General features: G+C 44.6%; 1 protein-coding gene across 7 annotated transcripts in view; it reads right to left on the bottom strand.

Annotated features, from left to right (window-relative positions):
• The window catches only part of APBA1 (amyloid beta precursor protein binding family A member 1), a 199300-nt gene that overhangs the window by 175129 nt on the left and 1505 nt on the right, over positions 1–22666 (bottom strand). The gene's annotated exons all lie outside the window — the stretch shown is intronic.

Below are 22666 nucleotides of genomic sequence, written 5' to 3'. Positions count from 1 at the left end.
TTAAAAAAAAAAAGAAAAGAAAAGAAAATGTGGGGGAGCTATAAATACATAAATATACACTCATCTACACACACACACACGCATGCGTGCACACACACACACATACACATATGTATACATACCATGGGATATTACTCAGCCATAAAAAAGAATGAAATTTTGCCATTTGCAGCAACACAGATGGAAGTAGAAAGCATTACACTAAGTGAAAAAAATCAGAGAAAAATGAATACCATATGATTTCACTCATATGCGAAATTTAAGAAACAAAACAATGAGCAAAGGGGAACAAGAGAGAAAGAGACAAACCAAGAAACATACTCTTAATTATAGAGAACAATCTGATGGTTACCAGAGGGGAGTTGGGTGGGGGCATGAGGGCAATAGGTGATGGGGATTAAGAGTGCAATTATAATAAGCACCAGGTGATTTATGGAATTGGTGAATTACCATATCGGATACCTGAAACTAATACAACACTGTCTATTAACTATACTTGAATTAAAATAAAAAACTAATTTATAGAGCTGGAAATAAATTTTTAAAAATCCACACAGATAACTAAAAGCCAGATTTATAAGAGGGTACTAAGAAAGAAAAAAATCTCAAAGTCAAGAAGGGTAGAATGAGAGATGATAAATGTGTGATGAAACAGGTATCAGAAAGGAGGCAGTGTATGTAAAAGGCCTTGAAGAACGCAGAGAAGAAATATTTAAAACTGAATTAGAGTGTGAACATTACATGTAAAAATACATAGGTGTGGTTAAAACAGTATTTGGAGGAATTGGGGCTTTAAACAAATTTACCACATAACAAAATTTAAAAATAAATGAGCTCAGCATTCAAATTAAAGAGTTAGAAGGGGGGGGAAGCATGTCCAAATTAACCAAAAGCAGAAAATAAGATAGAAATCAATAAATTAGAAAACTACAAAAACAAAGCAAGACAAAACAAGAAAACTACAAAAACAAGGTTAAAAAAAATTAACAAAGCCAAAAGGTAATTCTTTCAAAAGGTTCTGTGAGATAGGTATCTGTTAAGACTGACCAAAAAAGAGAGAGAGAGAGAGAGAGAGAGAGAGAGGATTCAAATAAAACAGAATGGGGTTGGTTGTGTTTGGGAAACAACAAGTGTTCAGTCTGAGCAGAGGCAGCTGGGAGGTGTCTGTTGAGAACTGTGACGTGATGCTGGATAGAGAGCCAGGGTCCTAATGGTGAAGCCGACTTTATTCCCTGAGTAGCAGGGAGCCACTGATGGCTTCTGAGCTAGGGTAGCTAATAAGAGCTGTTATTTAGGAAGACGCCTGTTTGCACTGAGGAGAATGCCAATGTCTGTGATGGTCTGGGGTGGGTGAGGACATGGGTCTGAACAGGGCTCTGGAAAGGGGGCCCCAGCGAATAACACAGCACCGGGTGCAGAAAGAATCCACACAACTGGCAGGTGACCAGCAGTCTATGTACGATGGAACCAGAGGGAGACGGTGATCCTCCAGGGAACAGTTTCAGATGGAGGCTGGGCTGCAAAGGCGGTAAAAAGAACTTGGGTGAGGGGCTGAATAACTAGGGGTTCTAAGTTCTTCATTGTTTACAAAGCATTTTTCACCTTATCTGATCCTGACTGACCTGTAAGATAGGCAGGTAAGAGAGCCTTGATTTGTGCCAGCCACGTGAGCCAACGGGATTGAAGTCCATTTTTCGGCCCTGATTGTGATAGACAGTCGGTCAGTTATCCGCAAACATCGATTAAAGCAAGGACTCACACCAACACGGCACTTGCAAAAACACCTTTCCTCCCTTTGGCTCCCCGCTCACTGAGCTTTGTCCTGGGTTTGGTGGGAGTTCACATTTCACGCCTCCAGGTAAGGCGGGCAAGAGAGCCCCTCCAAACAGGAGACAAAGAGGGAGATACCTGCTCGCCCGGTTTCCCGTGCAGCTAGAGAAACGGACGGGGACCGGGGCTCTGCCGACCAGGCAAAGGAGCACAGAGGCGGACTCACGAGCTGGTGGTGTGACAGGGGAAGGGGAGGCCACTGTGTCCCCAGCGGTGGCAGAGCCTGGAAGGCTGAGCACCTGGCACAGGGGAAGCGTCGGGGGCTGTTAAGGTCCTGATGCGGAAGGGGCCCATCATGGAGAGCTCAGAAGAGAAGGCATTTTCTCGCCAGACCGGTTCCGAGGCTTGGTTTTTGGGTGCTGTTCCAGGAAGCTCAGCCCTCATCCCAGCTCCCACTTCTCCCAGCAATTCTGAGAGCTAAATGCTTCGGGTAACTCTTTCCGGCTTGGTCAGCCAGCGTGACTTTCTGTCGCTCGCGTCTAAGAATCCTGACCCACTGCTTCTGCTCTCTTGTGCTTTAAACCCAACAGGTGTATATCCACTCACTACTCTTACAACCAGCTGAAAGCCAGCCCTCTAGCACATAAGCAAGCTGAAAATAGGAAAAGTCTCATTTTGATAAGCTCCCAGATTTATTTATAAGCTTTCTAGATTTATTAAAACTTAGGATAGTGCTAAATGGAAAGAGAAAAGATGAAAAACAGCACGTATGCAGTATTTTTGGTTCCACACCCAGGAAAAGATTATACCGTCATCTTAGCGGTCATTATCTCACGCTAGTAGGGTAATGAGCGATGTTGATTTCCTTCATTTTGCTTATATATAGTTAATAAGTTTTCTATCATAATTCTTATGTGATAGAACGTTATTATAGAACATACAGAAATCCGTCTGGTTTTTGTTTTTGGGTTTTTTGTGCAGGTATGACGATTGCTACCTTCCGTGGCTGTCAGAATGTTTTAGGAACAACTTCCTTCCCTTGTTCTGATGTTCCCATGAGGGATTCCTAGGCAGTGACGTCCTCGCCTTTCCGGCCCGACCCCAACATTCCCCCTCGTCGTGGGGTGACGGGAATACTGGGAGGAAGTCCAGAGCATGGCCGGCGTCAGGCCTTCCTCTCTCCCACCTCTGCCTGCCCACAGCGGGCTGCACTGTGGACTGCTCTCCGCCCACAGGTGGCTTCCCAGGCAGGCGCTGCCCTACCGTGTCCAGGTGGAGCGCGGGAGCCCATCCTAGAGCACCGCGCACCCGAGGCGCCCTTTCCGGCTGGCTCTATCAGTAACAGAGCTCCATTTGTCTCTCCCTGCTTCCAGAGCTGGGAGGGGCGTTGGGGGCTGGGATTCAGCAGCTCCAGACACGCCCAGGCACCCAGGGACCCGTGAGGGACACTGTTTCTCCTTGAAGTGCCCTCTCAGCCCAAGTCCCCGGACATGGGGAAACACAGTTGTGGCGGAAGGCCTGTCTCATTGGCCCATCACTGGGGAGAACACATGTGGCCCCCTGAAAAGCGGGGCCCAAAGCCACTCACCCCGCTGCTTTGTCACGAAATGCATCAGTACTTAATATTCAGAACCCCTCAACAGGTTTCCGTGCGTTAGGAACGTGGTATAAAACCTGTGTCATCACAGGTTGATGAAAATAGAAACAGAAAATATCTGAAGCCGGGGCCTGAGGTTTCATTAGCAGCAAGACATTTTAATGGGATTATGACTCTTTTCGTTCAGAAAGCAGGCACTGTTCAAGTCTAGAAAGTTTATCTATTGATCTTAACCTTTTCCTTCACAAAGTGAATGAAAAGGAAGCAAATCATGGAACCTCAGATCTGCAGTTCTACTCGGCTAGTTTATTATTCCTTGCTGCTCTCAGATAAAGTATCTAAGTTTCATAAATCATTACTCTTAAAATCAAGCTATAAAAACACACCCACCTCCCCAAGAGTTTATCAACATTTTGCAAAGTAGCCAGATCGGGCAAGAGACCACAGTCCGATAGCCAGCCCAACTCCCTTAATCTCTATCTGACAGGTTTCTGGGGAGACAATAACCAAAGCCAATTACCTCTCTCTTGGGTTTCCTCACACTATTTTCCTCGGATTTATTCTTAAGTTAAACTCAAGGTCATGAAAGAAACCGTTTATGTGTGTCATTACACAGAAAAGCAAACCTCAAACAATCAAGCCTTAAAAGTTGGCTGTAGTGTGCTACAAAAATACAAAGACTTGAGCACCCGGCAATACATAAGAACGGAATAATAATACTGAGTGTCTAAAAATCTCCAGGTAAAATGTTTCTGACAACATTGGTTTCTAGGAAATCAAGTCCAAGGTGCAAAATGACCCATGTTAGCTCGTGTCCTTCTGAATAGAATGGTCAGGCTGTGAGCAGGGGTTCGGTGCTGGGCTCTCTGCGGGGAGGGTCACAAGTGTAACAGACAGCGCCTCGAGGCCAGCACTGTGTGGCTGGTGAGCTTGGGCCGTGGATGCCAGCCCGGGGCCACATGGCTGGCCCCAATGTGGGCCTGGATCTTGCAGCACCCCTCTGGCACTTGGCCAGAGCTGGAAGTTTCCTTGATGCTTCTGTTTATCGTGTCACCTGCCAGGAAAGTGAGCATCATGGTCATTAACCCTTTATGCTGGTTACTCACCGTCTACCCACTAGACCCTCGGCCTCACCATTTCTCACCAAGAGCAATGTTCTCCAGGGAAATGTGTAGGGAGATGAGGACGTGGTTAGGAACAAAATGATACCAGAGGCTGGGTCAGAATACGAGCATGGGTTTAACGTCATGATAAACTTACAAAGGACACTTGAATAAGCTGCCCTAAGATACCTAAAACCCAGGACGTCAAAGTAACTTTTCCAGTCATTCACAGCTGATACTTTAAACCTTACTACTAGCCAAATTTATAGGTAAACATGTTTATAAATAGTTTGTACAAACTGCTTACCTATTTTAAAGACAAACTGGTCAAATATTTAGACACTTGTAAATCCTATCCGCTCAACCATTTTTCCTTCCAACCTATCTGTCCATTTCACAGTGGTCAAAAATTTTTTCTAAACCGTAGACAGGTTTTCCACTTAAGAGCACGAACCACCCATGCTATTGCAGAGCTCTATGGTTTTAGGGCTCCAGATGTAGCTCGGAGAAGGTCTGAAGCTTTAAGAAAGGACGATTCGACTGGTCTAACTCCTGACTCTCCGCTTGACTCCTTCTCCATGCTGCCTTTCTAAAGCACCTTATCTACCAAAGCTCAAGGCATCCCTGTGGATTAGTGAATCTAATTTCTTTTTTTTTTTCCCCAAGATTTTAGTTATGTATTTGAGAGAGAGAGATAACAGAGCCCTAGCTGGGGGAGGGAGACGGAGAAGCAGACTCGCCGCTGAGCAGGAGCCCTGGCATGGGGCTTGATCCCAGGGTCCCAGGATCATGACCTGAGCCAAAGGCAGACGCTCAACCAACTGAGCCACCCAGGTGGCCTCTGAATCTAATTTCTAAAGATATGATGCTTGATTAGCATTTTCTCTAGTCCAGACCTCTCCTTCAAGTTCTGGGCTTCCTTATCGAAGCACCCACCCCACCCCCCACCTGGAGGCCTCCCAGAGGCGTCCTGGTCCGGGCCTTCTTCACTCCCCGCCCACCCTCCCAACTGAGTCATCTTTCATCTTACAGCCCTGATTTCCGTGCCTGAAAACCCCATCCCTCCAGCAGCACAAACCAACCCTGGGAGGCAGCCAGCGATGCCTGTTACTTCCTCACCTCCCAGGGCGTCCCCAAGCCCTGATGACGTCACCCGATAAACACCTCTCATCCATCTTTTGCTCCCCGCTCTTCCACCAGCCGCTTCCAAATCACCACCTTCCATGTGGAGTTCTGGAATGTGCTCTAATGGGAATCACCTTCCATTGTGCAAAATATTTACAAATGTGCTTTTCCCTCTTGGCCTCTTTCCAATCTACTGTCAGAAAAGCACAAATCTGATCGCCTCTTTGCTTTATCTGAAACACTGAACTGGCTTCTTATTATCCTCAGACTAAAGGGCAGCCTGGAGCTCCTGCCTGACCTGGCCCTGGCAACATCCCCAGCCCGCTGACCTCCCACTGTCCCCTCCAGACACCGCCTCCCTTCCCAGGGCCGGGGTCCAGCCTCTCCTTTCTGCCTGGAGTTACTTCCTCTTACGCCCTCGGCTACTTCCTCACACAGAGAAGTCCTTCTTGAATGACCCTGACAGGGGTTCCCTCCTTGTCACAGGCACCCTCACCTTTCCGTCCTAGCACTTGCCGGTTTAACAATAGCGATGACGTGTGTGCTTTGCGTGAGCACCTGTGTTCTGTGCTTGGTTCTGCTTGGGTCGTGTGCAGGGTTGGGACTGTGTCCACGCACAGCAAATGTGGGCCAAGTGACCGCGGAGTAAGGAGTTAGTGTTCTGACCACAGCGGTGAAGGCCTATCTCACTCAGGATCATCCTCATCCCATGTAAGGTTAGATTTCCCGGACCTCGGAGTATCTGTAGGAACATCCAGGCCACCAGCAGCTCTCCCTGCTATGACCTCAGGACTTAAAAAGGGGGAAGGGAGGTATTGCATCGCGGGCTCTTTAAAGATAGCGATAGTAGGTGGCATTCTTTTTCATCTGATTCCTGGAATCAAAGTAATAATAAAGATTTTAACTGCTCTAGCTTCCATCTAAACTGAGAAACTGTCTAGAAATTGAGAAAGCAGAAGGCTCTTTCCCACAGTCTCCACCCCCATGAATAAACAGAAGGGTGAGAGTGAGTTAAAAGACAGTGTGGTAAAGAAAAAAAAAAAAAAAGAAAGAAAGAAAAGAAAAGGCAGTGTGGTTTCATGGTTATGCCTGCAGATTCTGAACTCTGGGGACCTACTGGCTGTGTGATCCTGGCAAAGTGTCTTGACCTCTCTGTGCCTCAGTGGCCTCATCTGTAAAATGGAGACCCTAATAGCATACCTTCTAGTGTTGATGAGGATTAAATGAGTTAATGTATGTCAAGTGCTTTGAGCAGTGTCTGACATTACTTATAAGTGAGCAGTACATAAATGTTTGCCATTTTATTACTGAGTGTTTTTTAAAAGCTGCTTTATAGTATTCTAGCTAAAATTGATATATTTTGGTTAGAACAGGACTCAGCTAAGGCTTAAAACTAAGATTTTAAAAATTAAGATATGCACTGGCTTATTTTGTTATACAAGAAACTATTTTTAATGAAAAGTATTCTGAATGCATAACCTTGTTGATTCAGATAAAAAAAAGTAATATGCCTGTTAGTAGATGGTTGTTGGCTTCTTAACAGAGTGTGACAAAAACATTCCTCAAATATGCATGAATAACCTGTTCAGTATCCAGTGAATTCACAACCATATGCCTTGTTTACCTTCGATATAAAAAGTAACAAAATCACATTCAGTGAACTGAGCTCAACGATAAAATTAATCAGAAAAAAAAAAGTCAACAAAACAAATTGCCACATTAAAGGGAAGCATGTATGCCCACATCCATACTTGAGTTGTGAAGGGTAGCTGTTGAAACTACACCAAACAGAAAGACTTATTACAAAAATTCAATTAAAATGTTTCCAACTAGACACATACCTACCCTATGGCCAAGGAATTCCACTCTCAAGCAAACACCAAGAAATATGAATGAAAGCAGACAGACATATACAGGAATGTCACGGCAGCTTAGCTCATGATAGCCAAAAACTGTAAGTAGCCCAGATGTCTATCAACAGAATGGATACACAAATTGTTGTGCATTTATACTACTGCACACTCTCCAGCAATGAGGACGGACTACCAATGTATATAATAACATGGGTTTATCTCACAGATAATACGCCAAATAAAAGAATCAGAATTTAAGGGGTATTACGTGATTTTCTTCATAGGAAGTTCAAGAATCATCAAACCTGGTAAATGGTAATAGAAGCCATAATAGTGGTTACCCCTGGGGAGGAAGAACAGACAGAGATTGAGAAGGAGTATTCTGAAATCTAAGGGGTGCTGGCGATGGTCTACATTCCAGTTTGGGTGGTAGGGTGTATATATGTAAAAGTCCTCAAGCTGTACACTGAAGGGATGGGTAGTTTATGCTCTTCATTGCACGTGTTTTACTTATATCATTCAAAAAAGTCTTCCCAACTAGTACGTTCAATCATGACTGATTGTACTTTGATTTAACAAAGGTCACTGTCCCCTCGTGTTTCTGGAGAACTGGCAGACACACACACACACACACACACACACATGAGAATAACGGCTGAAACTGTAAACCGCCCCCCCACACCCACCAATCCAAAGGTTGAAACCCTAATCCTTAATGTAACGGTATTTGGAGACAGGGTCTCTAAAGAGGTAATTAAGGTTAAATGAGGTGGGGCTCTAATCCAGTCTGACTGATGTTCTTGTGAGAACAGGAAGACACATGAAGAGGTGCTCTGACAAGAAAGGACCGTGACAGGACACAGCCAGAAGGTGGACATTGGCAAGTCAAGGAGCAAGGCCTCCCTCAGAAGAAACCAAACCTTCTGACACATGGGTCTTGGACTTTCCAGTCTGCAGAACCGTAAGAAAACAAATTTCTGTTGGTTAAGCTCCTCAGCCTGTGGTGTTTCATTATGGCAGCCCCAGCTGAGGAACCCACCCAGCGAAGAAGGCTTCACAAGAAACTCCACGAGCCTGGCGCAGGCCCGCGGGAGTCTGTGGGAGCCGGGTGCCAGGGTCCGGCTCTCGCCATGAGAGATCTAAGGCTCGTCAGAGCAGGCAGGGCAAAGAGAAGGCATTGTGTTTAGTGCACAAGGCACTTCTACTGTAAGGGGAACAGGCGTGTGTTTCCTGTGGTCATAACACGGGCTCCACAGAAGCAGCCGGCTCGAGCTAGAGGAGGTGAAGTTTAAAACTGGACACGCCCAACGCCCCTGCACACTTCCCAGAACGGCCAAGGCTAACCGAAGGGTATGACGCAGGTGCCCACGAGGGTGAGGAACATCTACAACTCCTGTAAACAATCTCTGGGGGCGGGGGGCAGGCACTGGTGCAACCACTGTGGAAAACTGTTTGCCCAATGTCTCTAAACCCAAACATGCACCGACCATATGACTGGGCAGCTCCACACCTGCAGAGACAGGTCAAGTTGCTTTATGGGGCTAAAGGTCAAAGTAGTGGTTACCTGATATTGACGGGGGGAGGGGCCTGACATGTTCTGGTCTTGATCCAGTTACATGGGTTTTCAGATGTGTGAAAATCACACACACTCCACTGGGGATTTCTGTTCTTCACTTATGTTCAAGTTATATTCCAACTTTTAAAAATCAAAAATTAGGTTGGAGTTTAGAATTTTTATTATCACCCAGGACTGTATCATGGGATTAACAGATCGGATTTAACTTTTCACCACTTAAGAGTACTTGGGAAATCTAAGGGACCAGCCCAAGATTTTCTTCCAATAAGGAAGAAAAGGCAAGTCTGTTCAGTGCATAGGAAGGAGTCATGCCAGAAGAACGGGAGAGATGGTTGCTGTCTGCATGGTACTGAGCCTAGCCTGCCGTAAACTTGTCCCACACAGAGGGCAGCTGCTTTAATTCAAGATTCCTTGAACAACAAGATGGTGTTTTTGGAGACTGCCAAAGTTTCACTTAGGTTCCGATTTACTACTCAATAATGGCTAAGATTAACTCTGATGTGATAAGGGAAGCATAGTTCAGGGGACATCTGTTTACTGACCTGTGTCTAGGTTACTACCTGAAAATGTTGGGGAAGACAGACATCCCCAAGCTTAGCCCAAAGATATCAGTAACAGCCCCTGGCTCACGTGATCCAACTAATGATTATAACAGATTATAACTACTGCTTTTAGCTAATATAGCACTTTGCTAGATAAGACTTGGATTGGCTAATTACCAATGATTGGCCTATTTCCAAGAGGTTGCAGTACCGTCGATGTTCAAGTGTGTGCATACGCATGTGCGCTTGCTTCATTCAAAGATTCTACTTTGGCTTTTGCTTTGAGTAGCTTCTGGTTAAAGGTGGCAGCTTGACCATGTAGATTTTCATCCTTTTCCTCTCAGGAGCCCACCGAAATGAGGAGAGAGGCATAGATAAGTTATAAATCCACAAAGAGAATGGAAGTGAGAAGATCCACATACAAGAGATTTTGACACATTTCTTTGGAATAAATGGACTACAGAATCCTAGCAGAAGATGGGGGTGGAGAAGGCTCTAGAAACAGGGGATTCACTGTAACAGACAGACCCCGGACCTCTGCTCCATGCCACACACACACACTACCAGGAGCCAGGAGCCACTCCCCAGGAAGAAGACTGGGATTTGGAGATTCCCTCTTCTCAGTGTCTGCTCTAAGGGAGCCCAGTCTAAGACCTCTACAAACCTAACCAGCGAATACAGACCTCTGGCCAGCTTCAGTGTCATAACCTGCATACGAATGGACAATCAATGATAACCAGATATTTGTTGGAAACCTCCAGCGTGGAAGGGAGCTGTCCCCATAAGCCATGAAACGTAACCAGCCCCACTGTAATTGCTCAAGGGGAAAACAGATAGAGGAGGGGGTGTCTGTGTCTAAGACAGGAAAAATTATACTCAGAAGAGCAGGTAAGATTCACTGTGCAAATAACATGAGGAACAAAACGGTCATCCTCTGCCTTCGTAAGCACAGTCCCGTGACTTCATCAAGGGGAGCCTCCTTCTGTACAAGAAACTGCAGATGGACAGGTAATGAGCTCCCCACCACCTTGTGGCTCTCTGGTAAGCCACCTGCCACCCACCGCCCCTCCCATCCCCCTCTGCCTCCACCCACTAAGGGTCATTTTGGAAACAGTCTTTAGAGAGCCAGCAAGCCCTATGTTGTGTCTCACCCAGAGCAGCTCAGACACAATAGGAAACGAAAGCCTGAACCCCTCCGCCTTCATTCTTGCCCAAACAGGCTTCAAAGGCCTCACATGACCGAATGTCATGTATGCTTCTGACACCAGCTTAACATTCTGTCTTCCAGGCTAGACGGCGTCTTTTAGAGCAGGGGCCGTCTACGCCAACCTGAAAGCACACTTTATAATGTGTTTTACACCGGTCATGGAGCTTTTTCCCGGATTACAGATAATTAATATATTTTGGCACGCTAAAAAAGTGCTTATTCGAAAGCTGACCTAACTGCTCCTTTCCTTAACAAATGTTATTAAAGGGTACATGCTATAAATAATTCCAGTTCCAATTTTCTAGACTATTCCTTTCTTCCCATCCCTTAAACACACACACACACACATATATAATTTCTTCATGATAGAACAGAGTAACATATTCATCATCATGTGGTTAAATAACGCACATGTACATGCGGCTATAAACCCACCACCCAGTTTCTGTCCATCTCACTTTGAGAAGAAAAATGTAAACGTATATATCTCTTAATTATTTTACTTCTGGGCCTATACTTATCCAAAAATAAAACAGGAGCCACATTCCAGGCTTTGCCATTCAGAGATGTGTGTGATGCCTTGACGCATGTTGGGGACATACAGATGAAGAGATAAAGCACATTCTACCGGGTCCTCTTGGTTTATAGCCGAATGCACAGAGTTCTGGCCCCCAAGTGAAAATTTTGGGAAAGCACAGCAAAAAGCAGGGCAGCTGGCAGCCTTCGGAGCTCCTAGAGTGATAGGAAGCCCCAGGGACCAAAGCTAAATGTTTGGCCACTCTCATTATTCTCCAATAAGCCTTTTTTTTGCTGAAATGTGGATTTTTGTTTTGACTGTTTCCCCCTTCTTTCTTCCCTGACATTCTTTTCCTTCTATAGTTAATGGCGGGGGCGGGGGGAGGGACATCAAGCCATGAAGTTTAAAGCTCCCAAAATTTAATTACAAAAGTTGACTCAGTCATTCCCAAAAGTTTACTAGAGAATAGGTGGAATTTCTGTTAAAGATAGAAAAATAAGATACAGAGAAAAGCAAGATTTGCTCTTCCCCATTTATTCAACAAACACGTTCTGAGCATATACTTCCTATGTGTGTGTTTCCGTGCATGCTATCTATATGCTATTACCCTTCCCAGGGCCAAAGCAGGTAGGGAAAAATGTGGGTGGGCAGATGTGTATTTTAGAAGGGCAAGAGAGAGTTGGAATAAAGTGGGCACGCATTGCTGTCGTCCAAAGTGAACCGTGGTTGCTTGCTAACAAGTGGAATTTATTCCAGGGGTCAGCAAACTAGATTCCATGGGACAAATCCAGCCCACCACCTGTTTTTGGACTGCCTGGGAGATGCGAGAGGTTCTTTACATTTTTAGATGGTCAAAAAAAAAAAAAAAATCAAAAGAGGAATCCAAATTTTGTGACATGTGAAAGTGATATGAAATTCAAGTTTCGACAAAGACGAATAAAGTTTTATTGGCAAAGGGCCACGCTCTTTGGTTTCCATGTTGGCTGTAGCTGCTTTTGCACTACAGCGGCAGAGCTGAGAAGCTGTGACAGAGACCTGTCTGGCCTGCAGAACCTACCTCCTATCTGGCTCTAGACTGGAAATGCTTGCCCACTCCTTGTTTAGAGGAGGGAGACATTACTTCTGCTCAAGGTCACGATGAAGGAAGTGATGCATCTACCTTACTTTTCTCTACCTTTTTATACCTCATTTGACCCTCCCAGCCGTCCTATGTGAGAAGAGATAGGAAAGGCAGTTTCATCATTCTGCTTTTTTACGGCTGGAGATACTGAGGCTTGGCCCAATCCAGAGACTAGTTCAATATTGGGGGTTAACTGATGGCAGTACCAAGTCACAACTGTCTCATGGCGCTGAGAGTAGAGAGAAGCCCTCACTGCAAGAGCAGCGCGCACACACACACGTACACGCACGCGTGCGCACACGCACACTCACAGACACACACCATGTGGGACAAGGACATCATAAAGAAGGGAGGCCAGCTGGGTGAGTGGGGCTGAGGGGATACTGCTGGGCCCTGGGACAAAGAAGACTGAGCAGGAACTATCTGGGCCCAGGAGTCAGAAAACCAAGTTCCGGCTTACTGTCTGTTGTTGTACTACTACCTGAGAGCTGGGAGTGGTTTATATTTTTAGATGGTTAAAAAAAAAAAAAAAGGAAGAAAGGTACCAAAATTTTGTGACATGTAGAAGAGATATGAAATTCAAATTTCAGTCTCCAGAAATAAAGTTCTATCGGAATACAGCTTTTCTCATTGGTTTACACGTTTTTGTAGGGCAGAAGTAGCCTCAGATGGTGTGTGTCCCTGGAGCCCGACATGAGTGCCCTAATCGCTGGCAGGACCTCTGGGAGCCTCAGAGCCCTCTCTGCTGCATAACCCCCCTCCTGATGAGGTTGTAAAGAGTAAATGAGATCATTACGAGAAGCAGATGAGTTAGCTATGGACTACTCAGCACAATGCCTGGCACTTTGCAGGCGTAATGTTACCTTATTATTTTCAGTCACTGGATGGGGAAGCTGTGGAACATTTAAAACAATGAATGATATGTACTCCTATCAGAACACTAGAGAGCCATAAAGGAGGCATTCATACCTGAGTGTAAGAGTAGGTTAGACTTTCCTACTACCTAACACTATGAAAACATTCCACCTGTGGAACAAATTCTAGCCCCTTTAGGACAAGACTCCCCTAGGTATTAGCTCAGGGGACAAAAAAATTCTTGTACTTTCAAGTTATTTGGAAGAGAACTGGGTGTAAAACTGTTTTCACATCAGGGAGGAAATATATTTGGTTGCAATTGAGGATTAAGTAATTGAACTTCCGGGGCCTGGGGGCTGCTGTTTGTAAGCGGCAGGAAGGGAGGAGGGGGGCGGGGGGTGTGGGGAGAATTGTACAGAGAGATTAGGCAGGCCAGTGAGTAATCAGTCCAATGGTGAGGTCAGGGCCCAGTGACAGGGCGTGGTCTGCACAGCCCAGGAAAGCCACCAGATTTGAGAATGGATCCATTCATCTGACTCCGCTTTCCAGTTCCCACACGAATAATTCCTTCTTTCAGAAATAAAATATTTACTAAACAATAAAGTTTCCCTTTAGGACTACTATGACATTATACAAACACACACCACCCAATATCCAAATATGCTAATGATCTGAAACACATTTTTAAAAAACCCAACCTTCCGACATGAAATTATTTCACACCGTAAGAAAATAAGCACTCTTGTTGATGGATACAATACAACAGAACAGTGTTTTTTGAACTGCGTGTCAGAGCCCATTAGTGCTGAAATCAGTTTAATGGGCTGCCAACCATATGGAACAGAACAGAACAAAACAGAAAATATCGGAGTGTATTACACGTTATAAAGGACAAGTACTCTTGAGTGAAACTTCTCTTCCAGTGATGTGTTTGTGTGTGCACGCACACACGCCTGTGTGCTTATATTCACTCACCTATATTGCTGGGCTCTGGTGGAAATTGTATTTTTCACTAGGGATCATGGTCCAAAAATTTTTAAAGCCACCGAAGCAGGGGAGATCCAGGTTAGGAAAGTTCAGTGTAAGAATCCTAATTCACTCAACAGCCACGTTAAGAGCTTAATTATTCCTGCTGAATGGGATTTCTTTCATTGACAAACTCTTCCTCTGCATTTAAAACACGCTACAATTTATGGGGAAAAATACGTGCAGAACTTGTCAAGTACACCTCCTCTTTAAAATAAGGTGTACCTGTTAATGAATACAGAATTGATCTCAAGATAGAGAATTTATCAGAAATCAGAAATATAAATGATTATATTGTTCAGAATGATAACGAATCAACACCTTTATGAAATAAATGATTGCGGTATTTTTCACATTAGTGAATTCACCATGGAGTAGGAGAGGAGGGAGCTGGAGAGTACATTTAGTGGACTGGGATGGGTTTACCGCTACCCAAAATCAGACTTTGGAAAAGGGAAGTCCCCTTACGTTTGACTCCATAGAAAGCTCCCATCTCCTGAGGCTGTTCCCTCAATTCCTTTCTTGAGAATAAGCAAAGCAAAGAGCCCATTATCTCCAAGATCACAGGAGCCTAAATCAAGCAATTCATTAATGCTGGGTGGGATGACAATGGATTTTAAAGGGAGAGACCAGGTAAAAAACATGTTTTTCCATTAAGTCTGAAGATTTCATGAAAAGGAAGTGTAGGTTTCAGAGGTTTCTTGAGAACAGTCTTGCGGGAGATAGCCTGAAATAATTGCCATTGGTACTGGAGAGGGATGCTTCTGGACTTCACGTGGCTGAAAAAGAATGACAGGACGGAGGCATGCAAACATGCACAAAGGAGGCCAAGATTTTAATACCAATTTAAATAAACATTCCTTCACAGTTGGGGCACCTGGGTGGCTCAGTTAGGCCTCTGCTTTCCACTCAGGTCATGATCCCAGCGTCCTGGGATTAAGCCCTATGTCAGGTTCCCTGCTCAGTGGAAAGCCTGCTTCTACCCCTGCCCCTGCCCCTCCTCCCTGCTTGTGCTTGTTCTCTCTCTCTGTGTCTCAAATAAATAAATAAAATCTTTAAAAAAAAAAAATTCCTTCACCGTTGCCTGTATTGGATGTCCTTATCCAAGCCATTCAGAGGTGCTGGGTTGTGGAGACCGTGAATATATACCCAGCAGAAGAAAGGGAAAAAAACAACTGTTCTTCTGTTATCTAAATGGACACGCAGTGACTTGGGACAGTTTGTAGTGTCGGTGTCAGTTGAGAAGTGCTTTATTTCAAACCAGTTGATAGAAATATGCCAAACGTGGCCCTCAAGTCAAAGAAACACATGGAAGATATGAATAAGTGATTTCATTACAATAGGAGGGGAGAAGGATGTCGTATTTTCTAAATTACTAATTTTATATAATGTGGTTTTAAATATATGCAAGCAAATTAATAAATTAAATACAAGCAGACATCTCACCCTTCATATGTATCTCCCAAATGTGTGTTTTCAAGCTGATGTAAAGGCTCTTTAAAAAACGTCTCATTGGGGGCACCTGGGTGGCTCAGTGGGTTAAGCCGCTGCCTTCGGCTCAGGTCATGATCTCAGGGTCCTGGGATCGAGTCCTGCGTCGGGCTCTCTGCTCAGCAGGGAGCCTGCTTCCTCCTCTCTCTCTCTCTCTCTCTCTCTGCCTGCCTCTCTGCCTACTTGTGATCTCTCTCTGTCAAATAAATAAATAAAATCTTTAAAAAAAAAAAAAAAAAAACGTATCATTGGAACATTGGGAACCATCTTATAACTGTAGGTACCTTATACATGGGCATATACGGTAATCTGCCTCCCAGGTAACCGAGGGTCCTCAGAGCTGGGCTGGGAGTGAACTAGGGTTCACTATCCCAATATATTAAAATCCCTCAATTAAAACACCAATAGCTGCTTTCCAACCATTCTTATGTGTTTAAAAAATTCTTTATGTTATCACTGTTCCATGTGGAAAGGAGGATGTGATGCCCTGTCTCATGTCCCCAGTCCTCCCCGCCCCGCGCCCCCGCCCCAGCTCTGCCAGGACACCTCCCAAACAAGCTGACAGACTCCCACCTCTAGCCCACCCTGCCTTCTGCTTATCCACCCAAGGGATTTCTCCCGTGCCTCCAGAGCCTGCTTCTTGCTTCTTGGGATCACCTCCCCTCAAAATCTACCTGCGCCCAAGTCCTTATCCCAGGCCCTGCACGCACAAACTACTTCAGCCTCATGTGGTGATTTCGTCCTTTTTGAAAACCAGCTGTCTACAAAAGTCAAGGCGAACGAGCTTTACACCTCCATGACTTACGTCTCTGGCAACGTCTCATCCATTCCTTTCCATAAGGGCTCGATGACCCCTTACTGATGCACAGACATTTTTCTGTGGGCTGTAGGGTGTGCCCAGGTGAACAAAACATATTCAAGGACTGTAGACTTGAGAATGGGGCAAGAAACATGGAGGGAGGAAAGAAACCCTATAACTAAAGAAGATTCAGACTGCGGAAGGGCCATGTGGCCGTTCCAGGAGAGGCACAGCTTCCAGCTGACTAGAATTTTATCATGGCCCCAAGAGAGCCAGTTTTCAAGTTTTCCAACCTTAAAGGTTTGCTGGAGGACATCCACCTTTTTACAAACTCAGCACTGATTCACACGCAGGTCAGCCCAAACATGGTAGCTGGTGAGGCCTATGGGCAACTGGTTAAATATTGAAAGGCAAAGCATCACATTGTCCTTAAGTGTCCCTCAAGGGACACTTGACCACTCCACCCATTGGGAAGACAGGGCATGGCCTGGTGAAGCAAGGAGAGCCAGGAGGCCTCCCTGCTGTTCCTCGATCACACCAAGCACATTCCCACCTCAGGCCTTGAGCTCTCGATGCTCTCTTTGGCTCCAAGGCCCTTCCCCTAAATGTCTGTGCAGCTCATTCCTTCACCTCCCATTAAGCTCTCTCTGCTCAAGGCCTTCCCTGAACACCCTCTATGAAAATAACAGCACCCTCTACATTATCACGCCCTATGATCTTTTCTGCTTTATTCTTCTCGGCACTTGTCGCCCCCTGACATGATATATATTTGCTTATTTGTTCTCTTCCTGCTAAGAAGTCGGTGAAAAGTAGAGACTTCTTCCCCTTTGCTGTATCCCTTGTACCTAGAAGAGTGTCTGGTCTAGAGGAGGCGCTTGGTGAATGCTTGCTGAAGGAATGAATAAATGATTTCATCGGAGGACTTCAAAATCATCACTCACCACAGTCGAAATGCTATAAACTCATCTGGAATCATGAAAGCCCCATAGCTCAAGGATCTAAAGGATACACGATTATTTTGTGAAAAAACAGTTTTGTTTAAAAAAATTTTTTTTTTTTTGGTTAAGCTTCAACATATGTTGCAGGTATGAATAAATAAAATTGGTTTAATTCTACCATAAACCTGTATGGACCATGGAATGCAACTCATTCAATGTCCATGGTGTAAATAAGAAAGAAATCCCCGTATTTTGGATCTTGGATACTCTACCTTGCTTACAAAAAAGAAAAATTTATTCATGTATTCATGTGACAAATATTTATTGAGTCCTTATGATGAGTATGGTGTTGGGTGAGGTGCTATATTTGATTTTTCTTTTGAAAAATCGACTTCACACTTCCCTGTAAAGCCATATCCTGCTGTTATAGATAAAGAAAGCTCATCTTTTTGAAAACAATTTTTCCCCCATTATTTTACTATATGCTTTATTGATTTAAGTCAGCAGTCCCTCAGAGAGAAAAGTCACGGGAAATACTTCAGGTGGAGGTCTTTATTCAGCTAATTTTAAAGGTAAACATTTTTCTCTTTTCATTGAGTTTAAGGGAAAGAGGAACCACTATATTTAACGACATTAAATGCGCTCTATTACAAAAATTATATAAGTAGTTGTCAAGCTCTGCTTAAATAGGGTTTATTGGTTTCACTATACGTTCAGGCCTTCATAGCTAGGTGGTAACCTTTGTTCCCCCCAACTGACTCACCGCTACCTTTCCACAAGGCGCACTCCAAGACTTCATTATTCTACTTACGGTCTCAATCTGCCCACCTGTCCTTTGACTTTACTTAGAAGATGACGGTCTAACGATTCTCTTTCCACCTCAAAACCCCCAGGCTTCTGTCTCGAGAGTCCTTCTCCTGCCTTCCCCAGGATTCTCCCATCTTCTTGAGGATTCCATTCTGTCCGCTTAGACTCTCTCACACATTTTCAATGTCTCTTCCTCTCTGTGGATTCTTCTCTGGCGATAAAGGAGGCTCTAGTCTTCTTAAGCTAAAAACATTACTTTCTCTATAGTACGCCACTTCTTGGGTGCATCAGATTCCTTCCTCCTTTGCCATCCGATTTATTTAAAAAGGAAGTGTGTCTTTCCACACTTTCCATATGCATCACCCCTGACTCTTCTTTAAAACTTTTTTAGAAGGATTTTATTTATTTATTTGTCAGAGAGAGAGTGAGTGAGCACAAGCAGGGGCAGCAGGCTGAGGGAGAAACAGGCTCCTTACTGGGCAAGGAGGATCCCAATGTGGGGCTCGATCCCAGGACCCTGGAATCATGACCTGCGGTGAAGGCAGATGCTTAACAGACTGAGCCACCCAGGCGCCCAGCCTCTGACTCTTTAACACCTGGCAGCCTGGCGGCCACCACTGTTTACCTAAAAAATACTTTAGGAAAGCCAGGAATCCAATCCAGTGGCTTTTCCTTTGCTTACCCTCAGCCCTTGGGATGTGCTGTTTGATGAGATGTGGATGGTGGTGGCTCCCTCACCTTTCCCAGCTTCCGTGGCACCATATGACTGGCACCATTCTGCTCCAGTAAATGGAGCAGTAAATATTAAACAAAGTAAATATTAATTTGTTTAATATTAAATTAGAGGGGAGAGAAAAAGAATTAAATTAAATTGTTTAATATTGTTTGTTTAATATTGTTCTAATCCTCTTCTTTCTCTCTCCCCTCCAACATACAGACATGCCCCAAGGATCCTTACCCTTATCTTTTGCTTTGTTTCACTCCATTGTCTTCACTAGCCATTCCTGAGGCATCAAAATCACTCCTAAGTAGATGACTCACAATTCTCTTTGTAGCTCTGACTTCTCTCCAGAAAACCTACACCTGTATTCTAGTCCCTTCACTTGGATGAATCTGTCCTGTCCAGGACGAAACCTCTTTCCTTTCTCCTCTTCCTCATCCTCCTCTGAACCTCTCTCTGACAACGACCCAACCACTGTCTCAGCTGCGCCCAGCAATGACTTCTGACTTTCCTGCTCAGCGTTCACATTATTCCTCTCCACTCCTGCTGTCTCATTTCCTCTTACCCCAAATTTGAGGATAGACTCTAACTGGTCTCCTTACAACCAGTCTTTTCTCATTGCATTATGTCCAACACAATGCTACAGGGTTACTGCAGAGTTCTGACCCTGTCAACACTCTTCCTCAGAAACCTCCCATGGCTCCCTGGTGCTTACTGAATGAAATCCGTACCCAAGCTGTTCCATAACCTTGAACAACCTATCTTTCTCCCCTGACCTCTCATTACATCCCTTGGCATTCTGTGTGCCTCAGCCAAAGCATACCATTCTTTGGGCAAGCCCCCACCTTCCCATCACCAAGTCTCTGCTACTCATTCCTCAAGGATGCCTTCCGTTCCCAGCCAGCCCAAACACCACCTGTCTCAGTGTCAGCTCAAATGCTACCTCTTTCACGTAACATTCCCCAGCTCTTCCAGTGGAAGTCATTGTTACATCTTTTTTTTTTTTTTTTTTTTTAGTTTATTTATTTGACAGACAGAGATCACAAGTAGGCAGAGAGGCAGGCTGAGAGAAAGGGGGAAACAGGCTCCCTACTGAGCAGAGAGCCCGATGCGGGGCTCGATCCCAGGACCCTGAGATCATGACCTGAGCCAAAAGCAGAGGCTTTCACCCACTGAGCCACCCAGGCACCCAGTCATTGTTACATCTTATGAATACCCACAGCACTGAAGGAATATAGCTTTTTGGCAAGGTAGCCATTTCACACCATTTTTATAGTTAGTTATAGGTACACCCTATCTCCCAGATTTCCAGACCATGAACTTCCTCTGAGCAGGGTCTAAGTCTTCTTATTTTTCACATCTCTGGCCCTCTCAATCTCCCAAACTCATCCAAAGCACACGGAGACTGAGAGGTAGTACGCAGTTAAATATTTGTGAGTTAATGAGTTTAACCCAAAGGGTTAACTTTGGCTTCTAGTCCTTGAAATTCTCTCAATTTTAGCCACAATTAGTTTTTCCTTGTAGGATATAAATCTCATCTCCCCATGGTACCATAGTTTATTCCTTTCAGCTGCACAGGCCAATTTTCAAATGTCTTTTACTTCCAAGTTTTCTGAAAAATGAACTTCTTTAAGAAACTCAATAATGGGGGGAAAAAAAAAGCACTAATGGCCCTTTAAGTGAAGAAGATGCATCCACACAAAACAAAAGGTACAACTGTTTACCAGACTGAATTATAGAAGTTAAGCTGTACTATTAAATTTATGAGTCCAATCTTTGGAAAAGCCAGGCACTGTATTTTTTAAATCATCTCATTTACACTAGAAAGGAAATCACTAATTCCTGAGTCATCGACTATGTTGTTTATAATTATTCTTCTTCTAAACAGTGTATTTACCTTGTCAATTTCTAATACCCTTTAACTTTCCCATAAGACCTTTATATCTCTGGCTTTTGCTTGCAAGCATAAAGAAAATTTTAAAAAGAAAGAAAGAAACAGAACCTCTTCTAACGCCTTTTAAATTCCATAAGTACTTTTCCCAGAAAGACACTGGCAGAACTAATAGGGAGTAAAACTAAGGTTCAAAATTCATTTTTATAAATCTATCCTTAAATCTTGGAGGGGATCCAATAAAGTCACACTAACATTTTAGAAGGCTTGACTGAAGGACATGGGGAAATTTAATGTTTACAGTTTCAAGAGCACCTGCTCCATGTATCATCATTAATTAAGAGAAGATACATAGGAAGAAAAAAAAACATACATGCACAGCACTAGTTTTATTATTTTCAATGTAACAGCAGTATCATTCAGGCTTTGGCAAAACAAAACCGAATTTTTTTTAAAAAAGAAAAAGAGAAAGAACCCTCGGAGGCCAATGTGGTATATATTTACTTATATAGCCATGACTGCTACAGGCTTTTCAAAGAGGATTGGGGCCGCTAGTTTGGATTCTGACAGCAATGCAGCAGAATTTAAGGTGTTGTAGTTTAAATATGTTCTAAGCAGGCGAATCTTCTCACACAACATTTTAATAAAGAAGCACCAAGATATTAAGCGCAGAGGTGCATGAATTCCTACAAATACCGCAGGAGAAATACAGGCACCGAGGAGTCAAACTGCAGTGGACACACACAGGAATATGCTATCTCCCTATCTCTACCCAGCCCCACACAAGCCTATCTTTATCGCGCAGAGACAATTAAACAGCCATAGACTCTGGATGCAATTCCGTGTCCTGGCTCCCACTGGGTGACTTACTGCCAGCCTGACATTTTTCGAATTCTCTGTTAGCAGACTACATCGGCTAGGAAAGCAGACTTTACCAAACCAGGACCCCATCACCAGGGGTCTTAGGAGATTTCGGGTCGTGAATGATATATGGACCACCTAGCCATTGTGAGAGCTGGAAGAGTGGGTGACACCAGCAGCAGAAATAAAGTGTCCCTATTCCTTCGGAAAACGCCCTGCCTGTGTGACGCTGACCAACCGTACGAAACATTTCTCTGTACGATCTTTCTCTTCTCTTCAAATATTCCCCTTGACCCCCTCTCTCTATACACACCTCCAGAGCTCATTCTAGAAGAACCAACATAAAGATCAACCATTCTTCAGCCCTAAGGTTTCCACTGTTGGAATGTGGACGGAGGTCTAGTTGACATTCAAAGTTGTGGGGACGGAGAGGCGAATGTGGCCATGAAAGACCCCCCTCGCCTTCAGGTCAGACAAGAGATAAACAATAGAAACTGCAGAGTCAGGGGCATCCAAGACCCTTACAGAACAGGGGCTGAGGAGAGAGGTCCCACAGGGTGGAGGCTGCCTTCAAATCCAGGGAGGCTAACAAGCCCAGAAGGGGTAACCATGATCCTATTTCCCTGCCATGCGCCCGAAGCCACATGCCCACTTCCACATCCCCGCGTCAAGAAGCCAGAGAAAGGGGAAGTGAGAATCCCATGCACACGGAAGAGCAGAACACAGACTGTACTCGGAGTTGCAGGGCCACAAGACCAGACACTGTCCCACAGACAGCGGGTGGCGGCGAGTCAGGGCACCCGCGCATCTCTGGGTTTGGAGCTCAGGTTGGGGAGCCGCGGAGGCAATCACACGAGTACACACACA

Source organism: Mustela erminea, chromosome 12 (genome assembly GCF_009829155.1).
Source record: "Mustela erminea isolate mMusErm1 chromosome 12, mMusErm1.Pri, whole genome shotgun sequence".
NCBI classification, from domain to species: domain Eukaryota; kingdom Metazoa; phylum Chordata; class Mammalia; order Carnivora; family Mustelidae; genus Mustela; species Mustela erminea.
The sequence above is the reverse complement of the archived record's forward strand: the minus strand, read 5'-3'. Positions and strand labels throughout refer to the sequence as shown.